Genomic DNA, 24,742 nt, shown 5'->3' on the forward strand with positions numbered 1-24,742 from the left:
TGTAAGTATCTCCAGAATGAGGATTAAGCCAGCTTTCTGTCAATTGCTTTCAAAGCCACTGCTATTTGCTAGAGCAATGCTTTCTTCAGGGGTTAAAGCAACTTGCTTTTCAATTTTCTATCTCCTCCATTACCACATCACCCTGCTGGCCCCTTCCCCTGATCCGTGCTTCAAACCAACTACAGTAAGAAGACCATGTGCAAAAGACACAGCTGTCCACTTCAGATAGACACACATGTCCTCAAGCAGAACCAATGCAGGACAGGCCCAGTCCCCGCTGTTTTTATCAGTCTCTCAGCATCAGCTGTGTTAGCCAATGCTCAGGTGTCGCAATGACAGAGAGAGGGACTCAGAGCATTGTCCTGCATAACCCATTTTTCTTTCTTTTTTTCACTCCTGTGACCTAAGAGTTGCTCCCTCTCTAGTAGTAAGTGAGCACTCCAGGAGAGAAAGGTATGCCTTCCATGACAGGAGTGGACAGAACAAAAGCTGGGCATCTACAAAGGTGGAGCCTGCCATGGTTGATCCTCAATATACCACGACTGTTAAGATGAACTACCTGCCAAGTTCTAGTAGAGGACCTTTAAGGTCTCTGCCTAAGATGGAAGACAATACTGTGAATCAAAGTGTGCTGTTTTTAAGGGTTGTGAAGGTTGCCTTAAGCCTTCAGTGGTGAACAATCAGGGCTGTGCATGCTGTCATTCCCAGCCCATACATAAGCTGGAGGAGGACATGGTGGCAGGAGTTGGATGTCTACAAAGGCAGGACATAATTAAGCACCTTGGAGGCTCCACACAATTTTGTAATTTACAGATCTTTCATGTTATCAGCAATGAATATTAAGTAAATCAATAAATTCCCCATTGAAGTTATAAATAATCAACAATAATAGCACAAAATCAACTGAACTCAACTCTAATATGACTATAAAATAAAATGTCAAATCCAAAACAAGCTTTATTTATTTATTCATTTTTGAAGCCAAATGGGAACTGCCTAGAATTTCTCCTTAATGGGTGGGCTATTGCTGACTCCACATCCTTCCCTGCCTTCAGGGATGGCCTCAGGATCTCACAGCGCCCTCATCTGGAAGCTCGTGGAACTAGCTGGATATGAACTACCTGTATCCAGAGCCCTGTGTGCACACACAGGCACACAAGCACACCACCTGGCAAACGTAGTCTTGCTGCTGTACCACTCAGCAGAGTGCTTTGTGAAACCAGCCTCTTCGAAGAAGGAAAGGGGAAAGGAAAAGATCTAAATCAGGATAACATAAATAAGCCTGTGGCAGGCGGAGAAACCCAGACATCTAATAACACCAGGGGAAAGTCACTGCAGAATTTATATAAAAACAGTATATCAGAAAAGCCATTTGAGAGACCTTGGAAAGGCAGAAATCACACACACACACACACACACACACACACACACACACACACTTCTGTTTACTAGTGTTTGCTTTAAATGTGTAAGAATTACTCTTTTGTGAAGAATTGGAAGCCAATTTGATTATTTGCTGCCAGTAGTCAGTCCTTTTATCTCGCCATATTTGTTCTCTCTCTCTCTCTCTCTCTCTCTCTCTCTCTCTCTCTCTCTCTCTCTCTCTCTCTCTCTCTCTCTCTCTGGCTCAAACTTGTAACTGTACAAAATTGTGAGTTTCATTGTGACATGTTCATACTTGAACCTTTCATCTTCTTTCCTAGATGTTTAAGTCATAAACTTGGGACTGGGGAATGACTCAGTCAGTAAAGTGCTTTATGTTCCAACTTAAGGACTTGAGTTTGATTCTCAGCACTTATGTTAAAGCCGGGGATGGCATTGTATGTCTATGGCCCAGTCCTGGGAAGGCAGAGACAGGAGCATCCTTGGGGCTTGATAGCCAGCCACTGTCACTGAAATATTAAACTCTAGGTCCAGTCAGAGACTCTATCTCAAAATACAAGGTGAAAAGTAATGGAGAAAGATACCCAGTGCTAATCTTAGGCCTCAACAGCATACATAGTTGCACACACAGAGATGTACACATACATATAAGCATGTACACATTCATAGATTAAATAATTCATAAACAAAACTCCACTTATTCTTAATTCCTTGTATATCCTTTACTTCTTCCTGACCACTCCCAGAATATATAAGATAAATGAACATTTGTTCTGGCAATGTTTATTCATGGTTGGCCTGGTTTGAATCATAATTTCCACTCTCCCTTCCCTTTCCTAGGTCAGCTGCTATTTTCTTCCATGTGAGCTCAATGTTGAAGGTTGCAGTAGCATGACAAGAATGTCAGGAAACTTTAGCCACTCACCCTGACTCTATGCAGGAATAGCTGAACCAGGGGATCTGTGGCTAGGAGGTCTGCTACTCCTCTGGTTACACTGACTTCACTGTTCCACTGGCTGGTGACTGTGTATGCTTTGACACAGTGCCTGACCCTAGAGGGCATTTAATCATCCTAGTCTCCCTCATCCTGTTACATCCTTTTCAGGATAGTCTACTATCCTGTCTCATCCCGAAAAAGATCTACACCCAGCTTCTGGAAGCAGCTGGCCTCAAGGCATTCTAGAGGCTCGGTACTCACCCTGCTTAGAAAGACATTCCTGTGCATCTACTGTGTGTCCTTCAGTGAGCCAGATGCTATGGACAATAAACTGGAAAATGTAAAACATGGTTTCTGCCCCCTCTGCAGCTTATGTTCTCATTAGAGAGAATTCAGACTTATGAAAAGTGATTACTGAACACCCAGAGCATCCCTCTTTATGAACCGATTTTGTTTTCTGTCTCAGCTCTCTTCTGTTTTGACTGAAAGTAAAGGGCACTTGTGATTACTCTCCTCCAAGATGATCCTTGACATGGGCATTTTACATCTGTGGTAGGCAGCCAGCAATCTGTTCCCAGAGAGATGCTAACATGTGGATCTTGAATGACCCTCAAATACCCACATGTTGAAGGTGTGGTCTCCGAGGAGGTTTTTATTAGAATGTAGTAGATTATTTGAGCTAGTGTGGGGTCATAGGAAGGGGTCATTGGAAGCAGGCTTTTGACAATGATTATATAACCCCAAGCTCCTTCCCTGTTTTGATTTCTGGGCAATGTGGTGGGGACTTTGTTGTTTGTTTGTTCTTCCTGCCATACCAGCCAGCACTCTCCTCAGAGGCCTAAAAGCAATGTGCCCACCCAATAGACTGGGACTTCTAAAACATGGGCCAATATAAACCTTTTCCACATAAGTTTGTCATAGGTCTTTTGTTATGGTGATAGAAAACTGGCAAACACACAACTAAGGGAACTTTGCCCATTCGATTTGGTTCAAAACTTGTGAACATTTCTCTCTGTTGCCCACACCAAGAAACTTTTACTTTCTGAACTAGACATGTGTCTTTGAATTTTTTCCTACTTGAAAAAGTCCTCTGGCCTCCTGGGCCACGAATCTTTCCTCTATCTGGGCTAATATTGGCAATGCCCCTTCCTTTGTGAAGATCAGTCTTTGTTCCTAAGTAGACCTGACTTTCAATCTCTGTAGTCACCCTTTAGGTAAAGAAGTTCAAGTGTTGAATACAAATGAGATCCTTGACAGAACATCTGAGTATCCCAGAATTTCTAAGGTAAGCTTGGTTCCCCACCCAACGCTCATTCTATGAGGTGAGACAAGAAGGAAGTGGGGGAGGGGGGTGAGAGTGGCATGGTAGCCCAGAGCAGCATTGCTTGGCCAAAGTGTCCCCGGTTGTGCCTTGCAGAAGGCTGTGTCTTCTATGTGCAGGAGGAAAGTGAAAGGGTCTTGAATTATGCCAAGCATGAGTAAGAGTCCGAAGGCAGAAACAAGAATGAGTGATGAGAAAATCATAGTGAGGAGACAATCCTGGTCTGAGCTGGACCATTCACAAGTTGTGAAATTTGGTAAACAACTGGGGACAAAATTTAAAAGACCTTAACCACAAAACAATGGAGATCAGCATTGTTATGGACATTAGACACCCTTTAATATTTTAAAGCTGAGAAAGAATCTGATGCTTAGGGTGAGAATTGTGGCCAGATGCCTCCCATTCCTCTTAGGCCCATTGCCTGGTCTATCTTGGACCCCAAACACACTGACACACAGATTTTCTTGGATTCTTTATTTTGCTTTGAATGTACACAGTGGAGAACTCGATGTGAGCTTGGCTGGTTGCTCTAAAGGAAAGGGCTGTGTTGTGTGTGCATCTGTTGATGCAACTGGTACCCAGACCATCTGTGGGTGGTTCCTGCCATTCTTAGCAGCCTTCATTCTCCAAGAGAAGAAGGCTGCTACATTGAGTCACTTGGTGGCCACCAAATTTTATTTTAGGAATGTGTCCTAGATACAGCAGGCTTCCCACTAACCATGCAGGAGAAAATGCCCTTTTAAAAGAGGATCCCTATTTGTCTGACAACAGCTCTCTGCTATAGTAATCTCAGTCTTTTGTCAGAGGTTGAATGGGGGACAGTCAGCCTTTGATCTCTGCCTGCCAGAGCCCAGGGAAAACCTTTGCATCTGGGGATCACCCAGTCAGACTTGCACCTTCCTGTCACTTCACTGGAAGTGCATCAGCATTCCAGAAGAGTCAAAATACTAAAACTGAAGAACTAGAAGGAAGCAGAGATTCCAACAAAGCACACCACCCACCCCTACATCAGTTCCAATGAAGGGCCAATCTTGCAGATTCTTGCTAGCTTCCCCTACAGATGGCTCACCACCTCACAGAGATTTCTAATCCATGGTGCCCAGGGAACTCATCATGCCTGTGGAAACAATGAACTGTTTCTAGAGCTCACCCAAAACTCCTTGTAGGTCCAGCTCATTCATATCCAGGAATTTCTTTAAAGGAACAAATGGATTAGTGACTATGAATAAATAAATGTGTGGTATTCCTCTCCATGTGCACTGGTAGAGGATCATATAGTAGGTTGAAAGCCTGTTGGAGAATGATAACTGTTACTACAAAGAACAAAGCCTGGGCCCTTGCTGTGGACCAGACATTTTCCTGAAAGTCTTATACATATTATTTCATATATTCCTCACTCAGCCCTGTGTGCTTTGTGAGGATGTATTTGTGTGCTTGGAACACTTGGGATGGAGTTATTTTGATGAGCAGCTGGAGGTGCCTCCCTTCTCACATCTCTTCCACAAGACTCCAGAGCTCTCCTTTCTGGTTCAATGCTGTTGAACTGACTTGTTGACCCAGGTGAGTCATCTTTTTCTCCCATCCAGGCAAGGCAGACTGCCAGGGCAGATGGGAGTTTTAGGGGGCTTGGGAAGAAGGGGGAGAAGAACAGGGAGTGCATGGAGGAAGGAAACTGAATCCTGCTAGTCTGTCAAATGTGTGTTTCTATCAAATGAATTGTAATGAGAGGTTCTTTTTCCCAGATGGTCCCACTACTCTTCAGCCCCAAATGAACACATGGATGCTATATTAGCTTTACAATGTTGATCAGTGGTTTGAGCTTCTTGTTGGCTAGCTCTGTCTTAATTATTAACCCATTTCTATGTATTTCCACATGGTCTTGGCTTACTGGAGAATGCCTGGTGTGTCCTCTCTTCCCAGGTTCTACATGATGACTCTGTCTGCCTACCTTTCCCAGAACTCTCTTCACTTCCTAGTCCTGCCTGTACTTCCTGCCTGGCTAATCAGCCAATCAGTGTTTTATTCATCAACCAATAAGAGAAACATATATACAGAAAGATATCTCCCTTCAATGCATTTTCTTGGTTGGTTCTAGTGTCTTGGGAAACCTGAGTCCTCTAGAGCTATCTTTTTCTCTCAGCCCTAGGGAGGAACAAGCCTATCTCTTAGCACACTGTACTGTGATACATGATCTCTACATGGAATTTGTATTCTCCTTTCTTCTAACTTTCAGCCTAGTGCTCAACTTGCCTGGACCCTGGCTAATCTCTGTGGTTGGGACAGGTCTGAGAAGGTTGGGGTTCTCATTTGCACTAATCTCCCTCCATAAAGAAGGATGGGTTCATACATTAAGGGGTATTTGCTTTATTCTGATCTTGAAACTTGACCATTTTTTACTATCAAGTATAATTTCAATAACATAGAATTGGTTTCTTATTAAATCATAGGAGAAAGATATCAAGCGTGGTAGGTATTGTACTTTAAGTTGATTACAAAAAGCATTTATTGAGGTTTAACCACTAGGAAATGGATAGAAAATCAATTACACGGTAGTTAAGCATCCAATAATATGTGTTTTAATGAACAATTCATATTTAATACCTCTTATGAAATAATGAGCTGTGTTGGAGTTTGGGGGCAGCCAAGCAGCACTTGGGATATCTGGGCTAAATCTCAAGGAACACAGAGCCATATTTGATCAAAAAGTACCTTAAAACTTTGGGGCAGTGTTATGGGAGGACTGGTTCATGGCCTGAGCTAGTGTCATGCCTCAGGACTGACTACAAAAATAGGCACACAGTTTCTGGGAGTTTCCCCATGTAGATTGAGAAAAGGCAGTGGAGATATCACATTGTTCTGAAGGACTAAGCAGAGCCCTCATATAGGTGGTGCTGTACTCTGAGACATTAATATTCTAGATTTCCTAGATCCATGAAAATACTGTAATTCTTCTCTGATCACATTCAGTCTGTAGCAGGTGCTGAGACCCACCCTCCATTGCTGGCCACAGTGTCTCCTACATGATATGCCAGAGTCAGATCGAGGATTTTCTGCATGGAAGCTGCGTGTACCTGTTGTGTGTGCATATGTAACTTGGCTCATTATAAGCCAGTCTTTCCCTTTAAGGCTGCTCTAACAAATCAATGTGAATTTTAAGATCAGAAGGAGCTGCTGAGTTTCAAAACCTGCCAAGATATTTGCATTTCCAGCTTCACTGAGATCTGGAATTCTCTGTCTCTGCTTCCATTCTGGGCTCTATCACTGTGACTAATAGACATGAAGGAGTCCATAGGGTTTTGTTGTTGTTTTCATGGTGGTGGTGGAGGTGGTGTATGTGTGTGTGCAGGTGTATAGACAGACATGTGTGTCCTTGTGCTTGTGAAAGTCAGAGGTTGACATTGAGTATCTTCCTTGGTCATGGTCATTCTCCACCTTATCCATTGAGAAAAAGTCTCTTACTGAACCTGGAGTTATGCTGATTGGCTGAACTAACTGACCAGCAAACTCTAGAGATAGAGATCTATCTATCTCCAGTCCAGCCCCAAGACTGGGACTACAGATTTGTGCTGCCATGTGGACCTTTTTACATGGGTGTTGGGGAATCTGAACTCAGGTCCTCATGCTTAAACTGCAAGCACTTAACTTGGTTAACAATCTTCTAGGCCCTACAAGTTCACATTTGTTTCTCTCAAATCCCACTATAGTAGAGCTCTTCAACTTATCCAATTCTCTGATATTTGGCAGAGTTATGGCAAAGTGAAGGAGAGCAGAAAAGTGGGAAACAAGAAGAAAATAGCTGTGTTCAAGGTGGCCATTAAAAAAATGAGACCTAGCAAGCACAGAGAATATAAATGCCCATTCCAAAGGGTAAAAGACCTCCATGGGGAAGGTTGGCCCACGAGTAGGAGAAGCTGAGTGGGAAAAGGACTTGAGAAGTGAATGAGCTATTGACTTAGAAACACTGGCTTTGGCTGGCAGGAAGACCATGGACCATGCAACCAAGCTGTGGTATGTCTGAGAACTGCAGATGGGATTGAGCTTTGAGGTCAATTAGCCTCTCTGTATGTGGTGGTTATCTTACACAAGTTGCTATACCAACTACCTAGTATAACCCCCCACATTCTAGTTCACAGCAAATATTTATTGACGTGTGTGTGTGTGTGTGTGTGTGTGTGTGTGTGTGTGTAAAAGAGAGAGAGAGAGAGAGAGAGAGAGAGAGAGAGAGAGAGAGACTGGTATATATTCAGTACAAAATTAATACCAGCAAAAGTTACTGCTAATACCTTTATTATTGGAATTTATAATCACATGATTTCTACAGCCATTCAGTCTTATTATCTAAGTAATATCCTTCCCATCATAGATGTTGGGGCATATTTTGTGACCTCTTATCATAGTGACTGACATAAAATATGTTCTCAAGGTGTGTCATGTAAATGAATCAATTAATTCATAGAATGTTAGTATTGAGGAAAACCTGTTAAGTGTCTTACTCTAGTTGTAGATTATGTGGACACAGCCCATTGACCCCATTATGACCATATATAAATTAGTAAGGTAGAATGAAATTTTATTAAGAAGCTGGACCCAGAAATTTTAGGTACTTTGGGCAAGATAATCCAGCCCATGAATACCAAACAGATGTGTGTAGCCCAGATTTTAAAATCCAAATTTGATGATATGTGTGTCAACCAAATACTCCCTTTCTGTGGACAAAGATAACTATCTAGTTTCAAAGCTTCAATGCCACAGTCTAGACTGTACCCACTCATTTTGCAGTTTCAGGGTCTTCAGGACATGAATTACAACTTGAGTTCTGACACCTGTGCTCAAAGTTGTTATCATTAGGGGGTTAACACACCTATTCTAGAATTCTGTTCCAGCTTGAAAACCTCAACAGATATGGTTATGGTTTCTAACTATCTGAATTTCCCAGCAACAAACTTCAAGGGGACTAATAGATGCCATAGGCTGTAGGGAGGGCTCATGGCAGTGCCCTGAGCTGTTTTTGTTTTTAAGACAGTGTTTCCCTACATAGCTCTGAAATCCTGGAACTCACTGTGTAGACCAAGCTGGCCTCAAAATCATAGAGATTCACCTGCTTCTCCATCCTGGGTGCTGGGATTAAAGGTGTGTGCTAGCTCATATGGCCAATGTCACTGAGGAAGAACATGGTAACTGCTTAAATGGTGGATCCTTGCGACTATGGGTTCTGTAATATATGTTAGCCAAAGGGAATGGTGTTCCTGTAATAGTTTAGCCAAAGAGAATGTGTGTGTGTGTGTGTGTGTGTGTGTGTGTGTGTGTGTGTGTGCAATAAGACAAAATAACCATGGGAAAGGGACAAAACAAAACTGTGAATGAAGTAAGGATGCCTGGAGACCTGCCTGCATCCTGCCTCATCCAGACCTCAGTTCAGCAGCTCTTACCAGAGAGGGCTTGACTCATGGTAAGTATTTGATAAATGGATAAATAAACCAATGAAGGAATAACTAAAGAGATCTTAATGGGCTATGAGTAATGAATGCAGCCATGCAATGGCAGTTGTTAATCCTCAGGTTGTCATATCATGATGTGGTGGCACACCCGGGATGTTTTCCCGCCATCCTAAGGCAACCTGAAGACGTAAGCACAGGAACCTTCGTGGAGGAGAGAACATCTGTTGGGCCTAATGAGGCTATTAGGGTAGAGGTACTTTAGCAGGATCCCCTGAAGGCACCAAGGGAAACCTGAGATCTGTTTGCTCACAGCCTAGAGGGACATCTCAAAAGATCTGCTAAATTGCACGTGCTGATTCAAAAGATACTGAACTGCTCCAGGCCACATTTTTCTAGGGACCTTGAGGAGACAGGTGAAGGGAGAATGGCATCTTTGAAAGGCAGTGTTATAGGGCCTGGAAGGAGGGTAAAGAAAGAAGCTTCCAAACATCCACAGTCTGGTAGGTAGAAGCATTTCCTCCTTTGTGATAGAACCATCAGTGACTTTGTGATGACTGCTGCTTTTAGGCAGCTCAGCATGCAGCCACAGGTTACCTGAGAAGGATGGCAATGGTTTTTGCCATTGCAAGAATCAGAGTGGACAGCAGAGGGGGTTGGGGATGAGGATAGGGGCAAGAATACAGGCTGAGAATCTATGCACATGTCAAAGCAGTTTTGCCATAGCCGAAGCAAACCCAAAGCAAAGCATAATGGAGAACTCAAGGCAGATAGAGTCTGTCAGTGAGATTTAATTTGTTTCAGAACTAAGAGAGTTGTGGGGGCCATGGCTCTTGATTGGAGTGGACAGCAGAGAGGTAGACACGTGCGGCACAGGAGTGATTCATTCCAGATAGGACTAGGGTAAACCAATCCGATAAATCTCTTCATTAGGGTCTTGAATAAAAGGCAAGTGGAAAGAGGGCAGAGCACAGCCTGCAGATTAAATTTGGTCAGAGCCAATATCTGACAATCCCCCATGCTGTTATCCAAATGAAAGCTAATGCAACTATGAATTAGCAGCCCCAGGAGTCATGGAAGAGGGAATTCAATTCACTAAACTCGGCTCTAGCCTAGACTGAGAAAGCAGCCACTGGAGGCCGTGTGACCCTCCAAGTACACAGGCATTGCGAAGGGACTGCAGGGTGCAGAGCCATGTGTGGATCTCAGCTCAAGTGTCAGGGCATGGGCTGCATGCCTTGTCTTGAGTTGACCTGTGGGATAGAAAAGCAGACCTTTAGTAGCCGAGAGCTTGGGAAGCCTACACTCAGTGTCAGCAGACAAGAACCCATCCCCATAGTCTCACCTTCACTCAGCCAGCCTTAAGGATTACTTTCTTCACACTGAACCCAGGATAAAGTTCCTGGCTTCAATTAAGGCTCTACTACTTTGAATCAAATAACAGGGAGCCCCAAACCTTGAGACTAACTGCCCCTTTACTTTGTTCTAATTTGTTCAAATCATACAGTATTGACAATAAGGGGACTTAGGGAGCATATGTGACCTTCCATCACTTACAGGAGATCATCCGTTAATGCTTTTCTTATAGCATATGCCTGCCCTTGACTGTCACTCGGAGCCCAGTGACCTTGAAGTCCTGCCCTTTCCCCTGTTCTCCTGTCCAGATGACATTCTCTGTGATGGGCTTGATATGAATGCATTAGTATCCATTTATGTCTGTCTCTGCTGACTTAATCATGCTCTGAGCACGTCCGTCCTTCACTGGTACCCCATGCTATGATGTAAGTATGCCTGAATGCTTCTCATAGGCAAAGTCAGCCATGTCTCTACAGTACAAAATGGAAGCCTTCCAAAGATGTGGGTAATAAGGATATCACATTCTAGACAGGTAGGCAAAGGAAAGCTGTGATCCATTCCAGGAGCCAGGCATCCCAAGCACAGATGGGCTCTTCCTGCCATCCGGAGCCCTACTCCCCAATTTCAACTGAGTTTTAAATGCAAGGCAAATAATAGAAGGTAAGAAAGGATGAGGATGAATGTTGGAGCATGGAAGCTATTCAAGGCCCAGAAGCATCAGCAAATAATTCTGAGACCCCAAAGAGAGTGGCCACCAGACCAGCACAGGGTCCTCTGGCCCCAGAAAGAACATCCATTATTGAAATCTTTGCTAGCGTGAGTTCAGGAGCAGAGTCTGGTTCTGAGATACTTGGTCTGCAAGTGGGTTAGGGGTGGAAGTAATATCTCTAACTAAGGTCTTTTAATGCTGTTCTCCACAGCTATATTGCCTCCTTAACATGACAAATTGGAGATACTGCCTTACTTTACTGCCTTCGTGCTAATGAGCCAAGTTGTATAGCCAGGGTAAAGGGAGTTTACAAACAATGTGGCTTTTAGGTACTCAGAGAAGAAAGTGAAATTGCATAGAACAGCAGCCTGAAGGGAAAGGCAACATCCACAAGCCTTGGATTCAAGGGGGACTCTAAAAGGAAAGTGTCCACAGAGTGCTGTCACGAAGGTCAAGGCATTCAGACCTCTGAGATCTCATTAGACTCAAGGAACTTCATTTATTAAAATAATACACAATACCCCCTTCACCACAATGACACCCCCAATGAATGTCACGCCACAGTGTCTGAGTGGCCCTCTGCAGCTTGGAGTACAGATCTAGCTAGTGGGTGGGGCTTTAAAGAAGGACATCTCAGTTTCCTGAATCTGGGGTTGGGATAATGACCTGATTTTTTTTCTTGCAGTTTTCTGTGATCATTTTGAGACATGTGGCTCCTGAAAATTGGGGCCTTGAGACACGAGAGATGATGACAGTGATGACATCACATTAAATGTACCTGGCTTACCATGTACCAGGCAAGATGCCAGGAGTACTGGATGCATTTCTCACTTAATCCTTACCCCAGTATGGACTTGAGAATCCTATTATTCTAATTAAAGAGAAAATCAGGGCTGAGAAATGAATAAATTGATCACAGTTACAACACTCTCTAGTGACCCACAGTACAAGTATATTGCTCAATAGGAAAACATGTACTGTACTCCACTTGCGTGCTGTTTTCCTGAGTATTTGAGCCAGTGAGAAGCTTAAGTGTGGCCTAACTAAACCTTCTTTAGCAATTGTAGGCCAAAAACCACTAGTACTTCTCCAAGACATGCCACAGGGTTGGTAAAACTGGTGTAAAAGTCTGATTCTCCTGAATTATAGTTCTCTGTTCTTTTCCCCTTGGCCCACTTATTGCCTCTTTGAATTTCACTTTGGAGTATTGCAGTATTTTAATTTTTAAGGAATTTGTTGATAGCTTCCAGTGAATGAAGTATGTATTGGAAATAGAATATCTAAAACCTGGAAACTAACCAAGAAAGAAATCTTATGTTCACTAAGTGATTGCACCCATAATAGCAGAGATAGGTGCCGGGGGGGGGGGGAGGTAGGGGTGGGGGGGCTCTATCCTTCTCTGGGCCAGCTACCTTAGAGGAGACCATAAGAGTCACAAGTGCCTTGTTCTACTCCTGAGAGCTTTCCTCACCCATGATTTTGCCTGAGGTCCAAGAAAGAATGACACCGAAAAGGATTCTTCTCTGATTTCCTTCCATCAGCCCATGGTCTAGGCTAGAGTGTTATTGGTGCTAGTGAATGCTCCATGCCAGGCTGGCTGGGTCTCCTTCTGTAGTCCAGGCTACTCCAGACTGGCCTGAAATGAGGTGGAGGTCACTTCTAACTCTGTTCTCCCCACCCCCAAGCCCAGTGATGGGATTGCCAGCATGAAGTTCCACACCTGTATCTAGAGATAGATTCAACTGCATATTTTTGAAAATTCTGCTTCCAGAATTTCTGTTTTCATTCATATGATGTTTTGGTTGCTTCCCAGATGATCCTGATATTGGTCCTAATTACAGCCATTCCCAGAGGCTCTTATGCTCTCAGGAAATGCAGTGAGGCTGCAGAGGAGGAACTAGTTCTGACCAATCAAGTGAAAGCTCTTGTAGTCTATCCATCTGCTTGCTTGTTTTCCCAGAGGGGACTGTGGAGATGATTCCTGCATCGAGGGACAGGGAAGAAGGGATGTGTGTCCAAAATTCATTCCTTTCATGCAGATGAAACGTTCAGTAATTACAGCTGCTTGTCATACATGAAGGCTCAATTGAGAAGAATCATGAGCTGTGTTAGAATTATCTAGATCAATTGATCCTGATAGCAAGAAACTAGGCACTTATCTGGATAAATGAGGCAACTAACTGAAAGCCAAAGCCAATGTCTCTGCAACACAGATACACATGAATTCGCTGGGACAACTGGAGCTAAAGGGACTGGGGGGATGAAGGAGTCAGAATCCAGTCAGTTTCATGACGAGAATGGCCTCCTTTGGCATATTTGACACTTTGTCACTTTCTTATAGGAGCAAAGTGGTAGCAGGCTCTGAAAGTGAACCCTCAAAAGTCACAAGATTGGAGCAAATATGACAAGTTCAGTACCAAGAACATACCTTGGAATGTCACACAAATGTCTGGTCACTTGTAGAAGACAACTGTAAATGTGCAAATGCTCATGAGTATACGTGTATACTCACACACAAACCCCACAAAGAAATGGAGAGAAGTCCCTTTTCCCAGCAATAAATTTAAATGAAGTCTGGAATAGTGAAGACCATTTGTAAGGTCTGTGGAGCTAATGGATTCATAATGACTTTTAAAGCTTCACTCGGGGAAGAAATACTGTTCATTTTTTAATTGCATATAATTATACTTTTTCATAATCTAGGATGGCATAGCAAAGTAAATCTACTGGCTTAATTATAAATCTTTTTATTATCTGGAACCCTGCTGAATTAAGAGAAAAAAGAAACAACTATTGTTTTTCTAATCTAAGAGAAAGGATTTAAACAGTACATGCCCTATGTGTTAAATGTGTTAAATGAGTTAGGTTGCTTTTGATGGGGCAACTCTCGTTAGTCATACATTCCACACTGCTCTAGGAGACAATGTAAAGATGTTCTGATTGGCCAGAATTGAGGTGGCATCATGGCCTGGGGAACTGTGGCCTATTTGAGAAGTTAAGAGTTTGCCACCTGGAGAGTTCTTGAAGGAGTTGGAGGTTAGCAGAGGCAATGGGAAGGTGTTGAGACGGCAAAGATGATGCTCCAAGAGCCGAATCATATTTCCCATCTTTGGACTTTTGCCTAATAATTTCTCCCCAACACCCTTAGATGTATAGCTATTCACACTATTCTTAGTGACCCTGGGGAGGGAGAGTCACCTCTCAGGAGTATATGAACGATGATAATGTGGCTGTGAGCATTGCCTTCAGAGTAATAAGAGTTGCTGAGATCTCAGTTTCTTGTAGAAATGCTGAATTAATTGTGTGTAGGGAGATAGCACCATCTGGAAGGATGCGGAGTAAGTTTGTATCTGAACAGTGGTGCAAAGGGGATGAAAGAGACACATACCTCATAAAGGCACTGGCATGGCCCTCCAAGCCCAGTTCATTGCTTGTCTCATCACAAAGGAAGAAGTGCCTAACAGCCCGACAGAGGACATTGCCTCTTAAAGAGAGCAGGAGAGACCCTTTGCATGGAAGCCTGGGGGAATAAGGTTGCCACTAAGTGTACCAGACAGACTTTGTGGAAGGTGCAGAGATGTGTCTTCTCCCTAGCTTAGGAATCCATGACACTCTGAAAGATTCTACCATCAGTTTTGGATACCCTAGTGTAAGTGAATCAATTATTCAGTCATTGTTCAGGGGGGGGGGGAGAGCATGGAACCCAGAAAGAAAAACCAACTAAGTTCCTAAAGGTTGAACAACTCATTTGGGCCCAATAGAGATGAATGATGTTGCTGCCCATCTCCAAGGGAGAGGCAGCTTCTTGTGAAGAGACAGCACATTGTAATTAACATTCTCAAGTCCCTTGGCTAGTTTTATACCCCTCTCCTGTAAGTCTAGCCCAACTCACACAGAACCTGTGACAACGCAAGTACACTCTAAACCACCAAGGCTGTCCTTAGTTTCCCAGAACTACCTTAGCATCTGCACCTGAGGTCTGGTACCAGGTGTTTCCCTCTCACACTACAGCTTCTGTTGCAGAAGCCACTGGACCCTGATCTTGACCAGGAGTCTTTTTGTTTCTTCTCCTCTTGCTTTTCTGGGTCCAGACTGCTGTCATTGCACCTAATTCAGCTGAGATGTTCTGTTTTAACCCTATCTCAAGAAAGAAGTGGGATCTCCAGTTACTCATTCCCTACCTCCTGTAGTCAGTGTGGGTTTATGGGAACATGTGGAGATACAAGGTGACTTTTTTTAAGAGCACAAAAGACTAGTGTCTAAAAACGTCCCTTCTGTAGTTCATAGGATAATAACTGCTGTAAACGCACATGCAAACATTTGAACTTGGCTAGCTAATCTGCATCCCATTATGGTAGCCCTGTAACATGTGTTTAGTCAGTGGAGTCATAGTGACTTTATCCTAGGAGACATGTTTTATCCCTTTGTTCTCTCATAGCACTCCAGGTACGTGTCAGTTTAGAATTCCAGTCCCTGTGACCTTTAGAATAGACTTGACCTTTCTTGGTCTCAATGTTTTCATCTTTAAAAAAGGATGAGGAGAACACCTCACCTGGAGAGCTGTAAGAATTTGAGGACATAGGAAAGTCAAGTGGCTTGAAGGATCAGAGGCTTGACACTCCATGTTCTGTAGTTGGCTTTTTACTGTTGTTGCTGTTGCTTCTATTTTTAGGCACAGAAACCTGGCTACCAGTCCCAGCTTTCCCTCTTGCTGGTAGTTTGACCTTGGTTGGACTGCATAACTTTTCAGACTTAGTCTTTGAATCCATTAGATATATGATTGATATTTTCTCTCTTACCAATTACATGTCAGTTTGGCAATAATATATAGAAAAGCCAACCAAGATATCTTAACATAGACATTTGTCTCACTGAGCATAGATTCCAGAGAACTGCCACTTCAGTTCACAAAGTGGTGCCCCAGCATCAGGACCACATCCCATAAAGTTTTTTAAACTTTATCTTTTTACCCATCACTGGTCTCTGGTGTCCCAGTATGACTGCTCTTCTTTGAAGGGGTCATCCTTGTCCTATGTGTGGAGGAAGAGAAAGAATCAGGTTAAGAGTGTCTGCGTGTGTGTGTGTGTGTGTGTGTGTGTGTGTGTGTGTGTGTGTGAATCCACAAGCTTTCCCACAGCCCACAGAGCAAATCTTTGCTTACATAGTCTTGACCAGGATTGCAATGACTGCAGAGGCTGTCAGCCAACACTGTCTGTCACTTGTACTGATGGAGTTGCTATGAGGATACATGTGCTAGTGTGTGTTAAAGCGCTTTGTAAGTGCCTTACCAAAGTAAGTTGTTATCCTTACCCAAACCCTGCACAGAGGAAAGGCCAGTCAAGTGGCGAGTGATAACTATATTGTTCAGGCCTTTTAACCCACACTGAGATAAATGGAAGGCATTTGGAAGGCGATGGTAGCTTTAGCACCAGCTGACAGGTCCTATCCTCTTGTAGGCTAAGCTGGAGGTTATCCTGTTTCATTCTGCTGGAGAGATGATGCTTGGATTGAACTTGGTGGATTCAATTGTCTCTGCTTGTTGTAACTATGAGGCTATATCCTAGATAAATACTGAGAATCTCTAGGAACAGCAGGAAGTATTCCTGAAAGACTCATTCACCAGTAATGGGATTATGTTAAGCTAATGATAGGTAGTCCTTAATGTGTGCCCTCCCCATTCGTGTAGCCTTCTGACATCCTTAATAAGCATCTGCTATTTTTTAACAGCTTTATTGAGGTATAATTTATGTACCATGGAATTCACTGCTTAGTAAATGTACACCATTGTGTGACTATCACTACTATCCAGTTTCAGAACAATCTCATCTCTTCCAAATGGTCCTTCATGCCAATCTGAAGACAGCGCCCCCCACCCCCTTCCCAGGCTTTGCTGCAAAGCACAGTTCTATTTTCTACCTCTATGGAGTTGTCTTTTCTGGACACTTCATCCCAACAGAGTTGTGCAATATGTGGTGCATCTGACTTCTTTCACATGAAGTGATTTGAGGGTTTGTCCTTGTTTTAGCAGATAACAGCAGTCTGTTACTTTTGATTGCAGACAAGGATCTGTTACAAAGAGTCACCCCATTTTATTTCTCCTTTGCCAGCTGGAGAACATTTAGCTTTGCCCACGTTACAGCCATAACTCTGTGAACATTGCTGCCCCTATTATGGTGGAGATGCATGTTTTCATTTCTTGTGTGTAGATATCTGAGTGTAGAATTGCTGGATCATATGACAACTTTATGCTTAACACTTTTAGAAACTTCCAGACCATTTTCATCCCCTCCATCAGCATTTTGGACCTGTAGGGTCCAACCACTTCACATCCTTGTGAAGGCTTCTTGGGATTGCAGCCATGTTGTTGGGCATGAAGTATAACTTGGGGTGATACTGGAAATTTTTCCATGGGCTTGTTCAGATAGCATATCTTCTTTGGTGAAGAGTCTTTTCAAGACTTCTGACTGTTTTAAAGTAGATTTGGAGAATCCTAAGCTTGGATTCCCCAGGACTGAAGCAAAGCAGGAGCTAAGGGCACACATCTATAATCCCAATGCTTCTGTAGTGGTATGGGAGGCACAGAAAGGAGAACTTTTGGAAGCTCACAAGTCAGCTAGCCTGAGAATCACAGTGGTAAACAAGAGACTTTGTCTCAAGGTGAAAGGTGAACCCAAGGTTGTCCTCTGACCTGTGTACTTGCTCTGTGGCATACCTGCTTTACACACACACACACACACACACACACACACACACACACACACACACATCTTTCTCTTCCCCCCTCTCTCTGTCCCTCCTTCTCCATCTCACTCTCTTTCTCATACACACATACATGTATTATACAGACATGTTAAATTAAGTAGGTTTAACTTTTTAGTACAGCTTTACATTCATAGCAAAATTCCCCCTGTCTTTGCCCAACCTCCACCCTGGCAGTGCCAAGAGCCTTCCATTTGTATTAAGGCTCACTCATCCTTGCTGCTATGTACATCTTGTATGATTGAAAAACACATAAAGGATAAGCACCCACCATTATAGTATCCTACAAAGTGGTGTCTCTGCCCTGAATTCTCTGTATGCTGCCTATTCATCCTTCCCTCCCTCATCTCCCAGCAAACTATTGGTTATTTTTTTTTTCTGTCACCATAGGTTTGCCTTTTCCAGAATGTCATATAATATGCAGCCTCCTTGGATTGACTTCCTTTACTTACTAATATGTATTTAAGTTTCACCTTGTTTTTATGGCTTCATGGGTCTGCTTCGTTTAGGGTATTTTATTTATTTTATTTTATATTTTGTTTTTGGGGTGTGTTGGCACTGAATAATACTGCATTGTCTGGATAAATAAACCATTTATCAAGGGTGTCTTAGTTGCTTCCAAGTTCTGGCAATTATGAATAACATCACTCTAAGCAACCATGTGTGGGTCTTTGTGTAGACATAGATTTTTCAGCTCAGTCAGGAAAATGCCAATGAGCACAAAGACTCTGTCTTCTGTTACTGACCCCCAGGAGCTGTCTGTCTACTCAGCTTCAGTTAGTGAGAGTCTTTGCTGTCTTACCTGTCAGTGTTCACTGTTGATGGTATTCTAGATGGTCAGCATGTAGGAGCTGCATAGCAGTGACTTCTGGTCTATTTTGAAATTCCTTTCTTGACTTATGGTGTTGGGATTGTTTTCTTATGCTTATCTGCCCTCTGCTAATTTGATTTTTGGTGAAGTATCTTTAAGAAAAATCGCTAGTCCTATTTGCCATTAGATTGTTTGTGATCTTATTGCTAAGGTTTTAGAGTTCTTTGTCTATTTTGGATAGCATCAGATCTGACTTTGGTAAATATCTTCTTTCATGTTGTCACTTAACTTCTCGTTCTCTTGACTTTTGCCCAGTTTTAAATTAGGTTGCTGGCTTTCTTATTATTGACTTTCAAGAGCTCTTTATAAGCTCTGGACATGTTATTCATCAAGGATATGATTTACAAAATGATCTCCCAGAGTGGGGCTTGTCTTTTCATTTTCTTAATACAAGTCTTTTTAAGTGCAAAAGATTTTAATTCTGGTAGCATCAAATTTCTTGATATGTTCTTTTATGGTTTGTGTTTCTAGTATGAATTAAAAGTCTCATGTACACAACAGTTTTCCTTTAGAATATTTATAATGTTAGCTCCTAAATTTTTGTCAGTATGAGTTTTGGTTAGTCTGTGGATGTACTGTGAGACTGGATCTAAATTTATTTATTCCCAGGCAAATATCTAGATTTACCATCAAATGTTGAGAAGACTGTTCTTCCCTTATTTCCTAAGCACATTTTTAAAAAATCAATTAATCCTAAATACTATAAATAACAGAAGTTTATTTCCGAGTTGTTGATTCTGTCCCATTGGCCTATGTCTATGATCATACCAGTAGCACACTATTCAGATTAATATAACTTTATAGCATGTTTTTAAATCAATCAATGTAAGTCTTCCAACCTTACTGTTTTTTTTTTTTTTTTGTTTGTTTGTTTGTTTTGGTTTGGTTTTGCTTATTTAGCTCTTCTGGGCCCTTTGCATTTCCAAATAAATCTTAGGGTTAGATTGTCAACTTCTAAGAACCAGTTATCTCAGAGCTTAAGATTTTGATAGGACTTGTATTTATTCCAAAGATAATTTAGGAAAAGCTGCTATCTTAGCATTTTTTTGGTCTTCCCTGTTCATTGTCTTTGTTTATTTAGAATTGCTTTAATTTCTCTCAACAACTTTCTTTAGAGAGAAGTACAGAAAATTTTCATTTTTTTTTTTTTTTTTTGGTTAAGTTTATCTCTAGTCTTTTGTTACTTCTATGTTATTGTGGATGGAGTCATTTTCTTAATTTCTCTTTGGGATCATTGCTTGTATATGAAATCAAAATTCTGTTTTTGAGTATTGTCTTACATCTTATAAACTTGCTAATTTATTTATTAGTTTTAGTTATATTTTTGTAGATTCCTTAGGGCCCCCCCCATAGGATTGTCTACAAATAAAGACAATTTTTCTTCTATCTGCCTTCCAATCTGGTTGCTAGGCATCTCTTATTGAATTTGAGATGTTATAAGACACTCTGAAATAGTACAGGGAGGGTCCCCAGAGCAGATAATGTGATCATTCTAAGAAGGAAGGGCTTGCAAATTGGGGCTGGGATGGCCAAAGGGATCAGGGAGTCCCCACTGGGCTGCAATGAGTTTAAGTTTACTGATTCATTTTCTGAAGAATGAAGAGAAAAGAACAGCATGAGAAAGACATGCTCAGACTTGAGGCACCTTGACAAGGAGACAGGAGAGGCTGACTGCCTTTCAGAGCTGTTGAACTGCCCCCAATTTTTACTCTGCTCTGTGAAGAAAAGGGCTGTTCTCTTCCCATTAATCTGGATGCTTTTCTATTAAGCAGGGACAGTCTACCCACTCCTTGCAATGAAGATGGGGTCATAGTGACATAGGGCAGCCTGGTATATGTGTGTGAGCCCTTTCACCATCACAGCAGTAACACCACACTTAACAAGCCTCCTGCTCTCCAGGAAGGCGCCTTTTAAATAACTCCTCATTACCTAATATGCAATGTCTGTTATGGCTATGTGAGCTGTTATCTGTTTATGTTGACTATTAATAAATTATTAGACCATATCATGTGGGTTTTAATAACTCCATAGGAAAATAAGTGTGGCCAGGAGGTGAAATCTCAAGCAATTACAAATTCGTAGTTTGAGTGTTTCTTTTTTTTTTTTTTTTTTTTTTTTTTTTTTCCTATTTTATAGGAGCCATTCACTTACAGGGAAATTAAATACCCAGGCCTTTGCCCTTACTTAGGATTCTGTCCACGAACAGGGAAGGGCTCACAGCAGACATGCAGTCCTGGTGAGAGTAGCCTGCTGGGATAGCTCTAGCAGGGACTGCCCTAGGCGTGAGCCTGATACTTGTTAGGCTCCTTGCCTTGAGTCCCAGCTTTTCCTGGTGGACCGAAAACCTCTGTAAGGACAGGGAGGTTTCGAGTTGTCTGTGTGCAGCTAAGCAGGGCTTTAAAATGCATCACTCTAAATCAGCCTTGAAATAGGGCTTCTCAAGTTGGCCTGCTTGACTGCTCCCAGATGAGGCCCAGGAAGCTGCCCTGCACCCCCCACAGGCATGTCCTTGCTTGTTGGAGACAAACAGGCATGAGACCATGTAAAACCAGAATTGAAGTATCAACCCAGCGAGGGATGGCTCCATGCTCATGGCCCTGGGATGTCAGGCAGAGGCAGAGGAGATGCCAGATCTCAGCCATGGCATAGAAACATACTCAAATCACTTTAGCATCAGCCATTATTTTTTAAGATCAATACCAAGCCTTTTGATACAGTCTTAATTCTTTCATTTTTCTTGCAATCTATGGAAGGATTGATAGATTTCCTTCTCCATGTAGCTATGGAAAGAAAATCTTGATCCTGTCTTTGGGATAAGAGTACCTTGCACATCCCTGGTGTGCTGACTGGGGAGGGGCAGCATGCTCTTGGAGGATACCTTGGACCTCTGCATCCTTTGCCAACAGGCTCCTCTTTGCTTCAGGGGGTGGTTTCCACATTCCTACTTCACCATCTGGAAACTGGTGGCAATCTGTCCTAGGATGTCAGGAAGGTGAGTGAATGCAAGTTTGGGCTACCCACATTCACACTGAATTCTTAGACAATAGCACTTCTCAGAATACTTACACCTGGTGCTGGAAACTATATGCAGCGAAGAACCCATTGCATTCTCTAGGCTAGAGATTCTAGAGGGATGAGTAAGTGAATTAGCAGAAGAAAGTTGTTTAAGGTTGTCCCAAAGTGCCTAAATCCGTATATTCCTAGACAACAGGGAAGTCTGTCCATGTACCTCCTTCTCTTTCATGTAACAAAGTGCTTGTGAAATTATTGACAGAAAGGAATGGAGAAGGAAAAGGATAGGAAAGAGGAAGGAGGGAGTAAGGGAGAAGGTGAAGGAGAGAGGGAAGGAGAAAAAGAAAGGTCAGTAATGTATTCCAATCTACTTGTTTATTCATTCATTCATTCATCCTTATAGGCGGGAATAATGACAGACAGGGTTTGTGATAGAAAGGCACTGTGGTAGACAGTCTATATGCCAGGTTTCAGAGACATAATAGTGCCCAGAAACAACCCATTCCTCCCATGATCTTGCTGAAAACCTAGGGAAGGAGATATGATTTATGTTCACACAATCAGGACACTAGGCCAAGCCCAGGGTTGTTGGAGCTCAAGAGTAGGGTGATCAACCACTATGCATATTTCTGAGGGTAGGTAAGTCTGTCTGTTCCTTGTGTGAAAGTGGAAATGGGCAGAGGGAACAAACTATGCCAAGCTTGCAGAAAAACATCCTAGACATAGTATTGTCAGGATGACTAGGGTGATGGTCACAGAGTGGTTAGACAGTGAAGCCAAGATGATGTACCTGCAGATCTTAAATAACTTAACAGTCTGTGTTCAAGATTCTGATGGAGTTCTAAGAGAAAGGAGGGGCTTCTAAGAGAAAGGAGGGGCCCTTGATGAAGGAGTGAAGTGTGACTGCTGATTGCCATGGTATACAATGTGCTCGTGGGGGCAGGGAGAGGATGAGAAGATCCTTGCTGAGGAAGACAGAAGGCTAGATAGAAGTGATGGCTGAGAGATGGAGCCAGCTTTGATCTACAGCCAATGTCCTTAGTTAAGGTGTAAGGTCAAGGTACGGAAAGGTAGAGGACTGGAATTCAGAAACAGATTAGCCATAGAGGCAAATTTTAAGTTGGAGAACCTTCACAGGTAGGAAATGCCCTTGCCACAGAACCTTAACAGGCTTGGGGAAGGTGAGGAGGTTCTGCAGCAGATGCTACTGTAGGACAGGAGGTAAAGGACATTGGGTGTGGGCTTAGGGATCACACCCAAAGCAGCCCCATTCCAACACACCAAGCACAACGCTCCCTTAGCAAGGAGGAGCATGTGTGTCTCAAATAATGGTGGAGGAGAGGGCTCAGAGAGCACAAAGGGGCTCATTCATGAACTCAGCAAGTTGTGCCTGTTGCCACAGTAACGTGTCAAGGGTTTAGCAGATCTAGGAGGGAGGGGAAAAAAACCCAAAAAACCGACACAAGTAAAACAAAAACAAACCCCCCTGAGTTACAGTACTCAAAGCAAATTAGGTCACTGTTACGAGTTATTAATTTTAATGCATTAAGAAAAGTGTGCAGGGGAATGAAGGACTTTTTTTTAACACAGCAAATGGGGAACAGGAAAAAGTACAACAATAATTACGCTGAAAGCAAAGTGAAGTGTTCCATAAAATGCAAGAAATGAACAAATTAGACACCCCTCCCTCTTCTTCCCTCAAGTGTAGTTAGGGGTTGGTGGGGTGGGGGTGGGGTGGCTCCCTCGCAGCCCTCTGATGCAATTACAAGCTCTTATCTTGCTTCTTTGTATGTGTCGCGTGCTGTTACTTAAGCCAGGCTGAAATTCGAGAATAAAAGGAAAGCACCGAGGACCACTTTCTGGGGCTGAGTTATGTCTGGTGAGGGGAAACCGGATGCTGTGAAAGGATTCTCCAGGAGCTAGGGACCCACAGAGCCTCTGGACAGACATCTTGCTCTCTAGGCCTGGCTGACTCCGTGTGCCACCAGCCTCCTCAGCAGAATGCTGACTCTCTGGCTGAAAAACTGGGTCACATGCCACTCTGGCTTCCTTGGCTTTTATTCAAGGCTTTCCTAGGACATGAAGAATCCTGCTAAGGAAGCCTAGGTCTCTCTCTCCTCCCAGGGTCACCTCAGTTGGGCTCTCATCTTCCAACCTTTGGTCAACTCCAGCCACAGCTTCTGAGCTGTCACAGGCAAAACCTAAGGGCAGTGTGCCTGATTTCTAGCAATCTCCCAAAGCCCAGCCCACATCAGGGCATTCCCAACAGGTGGTCCTCCTACAAACTCCCATTGCCTATGAACAAATTAAGGAGCATCTCAAGGCCAATGAAATCAGGCCCCTCTCCCGACTTTTCTGTCCTCTTTTCTGGCCATCCTTTGCCAACCAAATTGGGGATTCAACTAAAGAAATGCCACTATGTTCTGTAGGTGGGAACATTTGTTCCTCATCTCCCCAGTTTTTCTCTACTGAGCAATCATTTGTCCATCCTCAAGGTCACTGACATTTTTTATGTGGAATGTCACTCCCTTCTGTGGGCTCTGCTGAAAACACCTTGACTGTGGCACATATCAGGGGCTCATGCATCATTGCACTCATCAGCTCCCAAAAACCCTGAGAAGCTCCACCTCGAGAAACTCAGCCTTTGAACCTCTGTCCAGCAAGGAGAAGCACAGGGACACTCGACAAATAGTTTCGACAAATAGTTGCATTAGTGCTTTCCTTGCCTACATTATCCACGTACTTACAGGTGGAAAAGCTCCCAGACTTCACCAAATTCTATTTTAAACTACAGATCGCCATGCACCACACCCCCCCCCCATGTAACTTGGGGATCAGAATGCTGGAAATCCTGCCTGGACGATCTTCTTGGAAGATGGTTTTTCCAAGGTCACTCATCCCAAGAGCAGCTAGACTGAGATTTTGAGAACATACTTCCCAAGTAGATAAAGTGTTTGGC

At 42.9% G+C, this 24,742-nt stretch overlaps 1 protein-coding gene across 4 annotated transcripts in view; it reads left to right on the top strand.

Annotated features, from left to right (window-relative positions):
* Kirrel3 (kirre like nephrin family adhesion molecule 3) overlaps nucleotides 1–24,742 on the top strand; it is a 553,509-nt gene that overhangs the window by 42,955 nt on the left and 485,812 nt on the right. The window lies entirely within an intron of this gene.

Source organism: Phodopus roborovskii, unplaced genomic scaffold (genome assembly GCF_943737965.1).
Source record: "Phodopus roborovskii unplaced genomic scaffold, PHOROB, whole genome shotgun sequence".
NCBI lineage: Eukaryota > Metazoa > Chordata > Mammalia > Rodentia > Cricetidae > Phodopus > Phodopus roborovskii.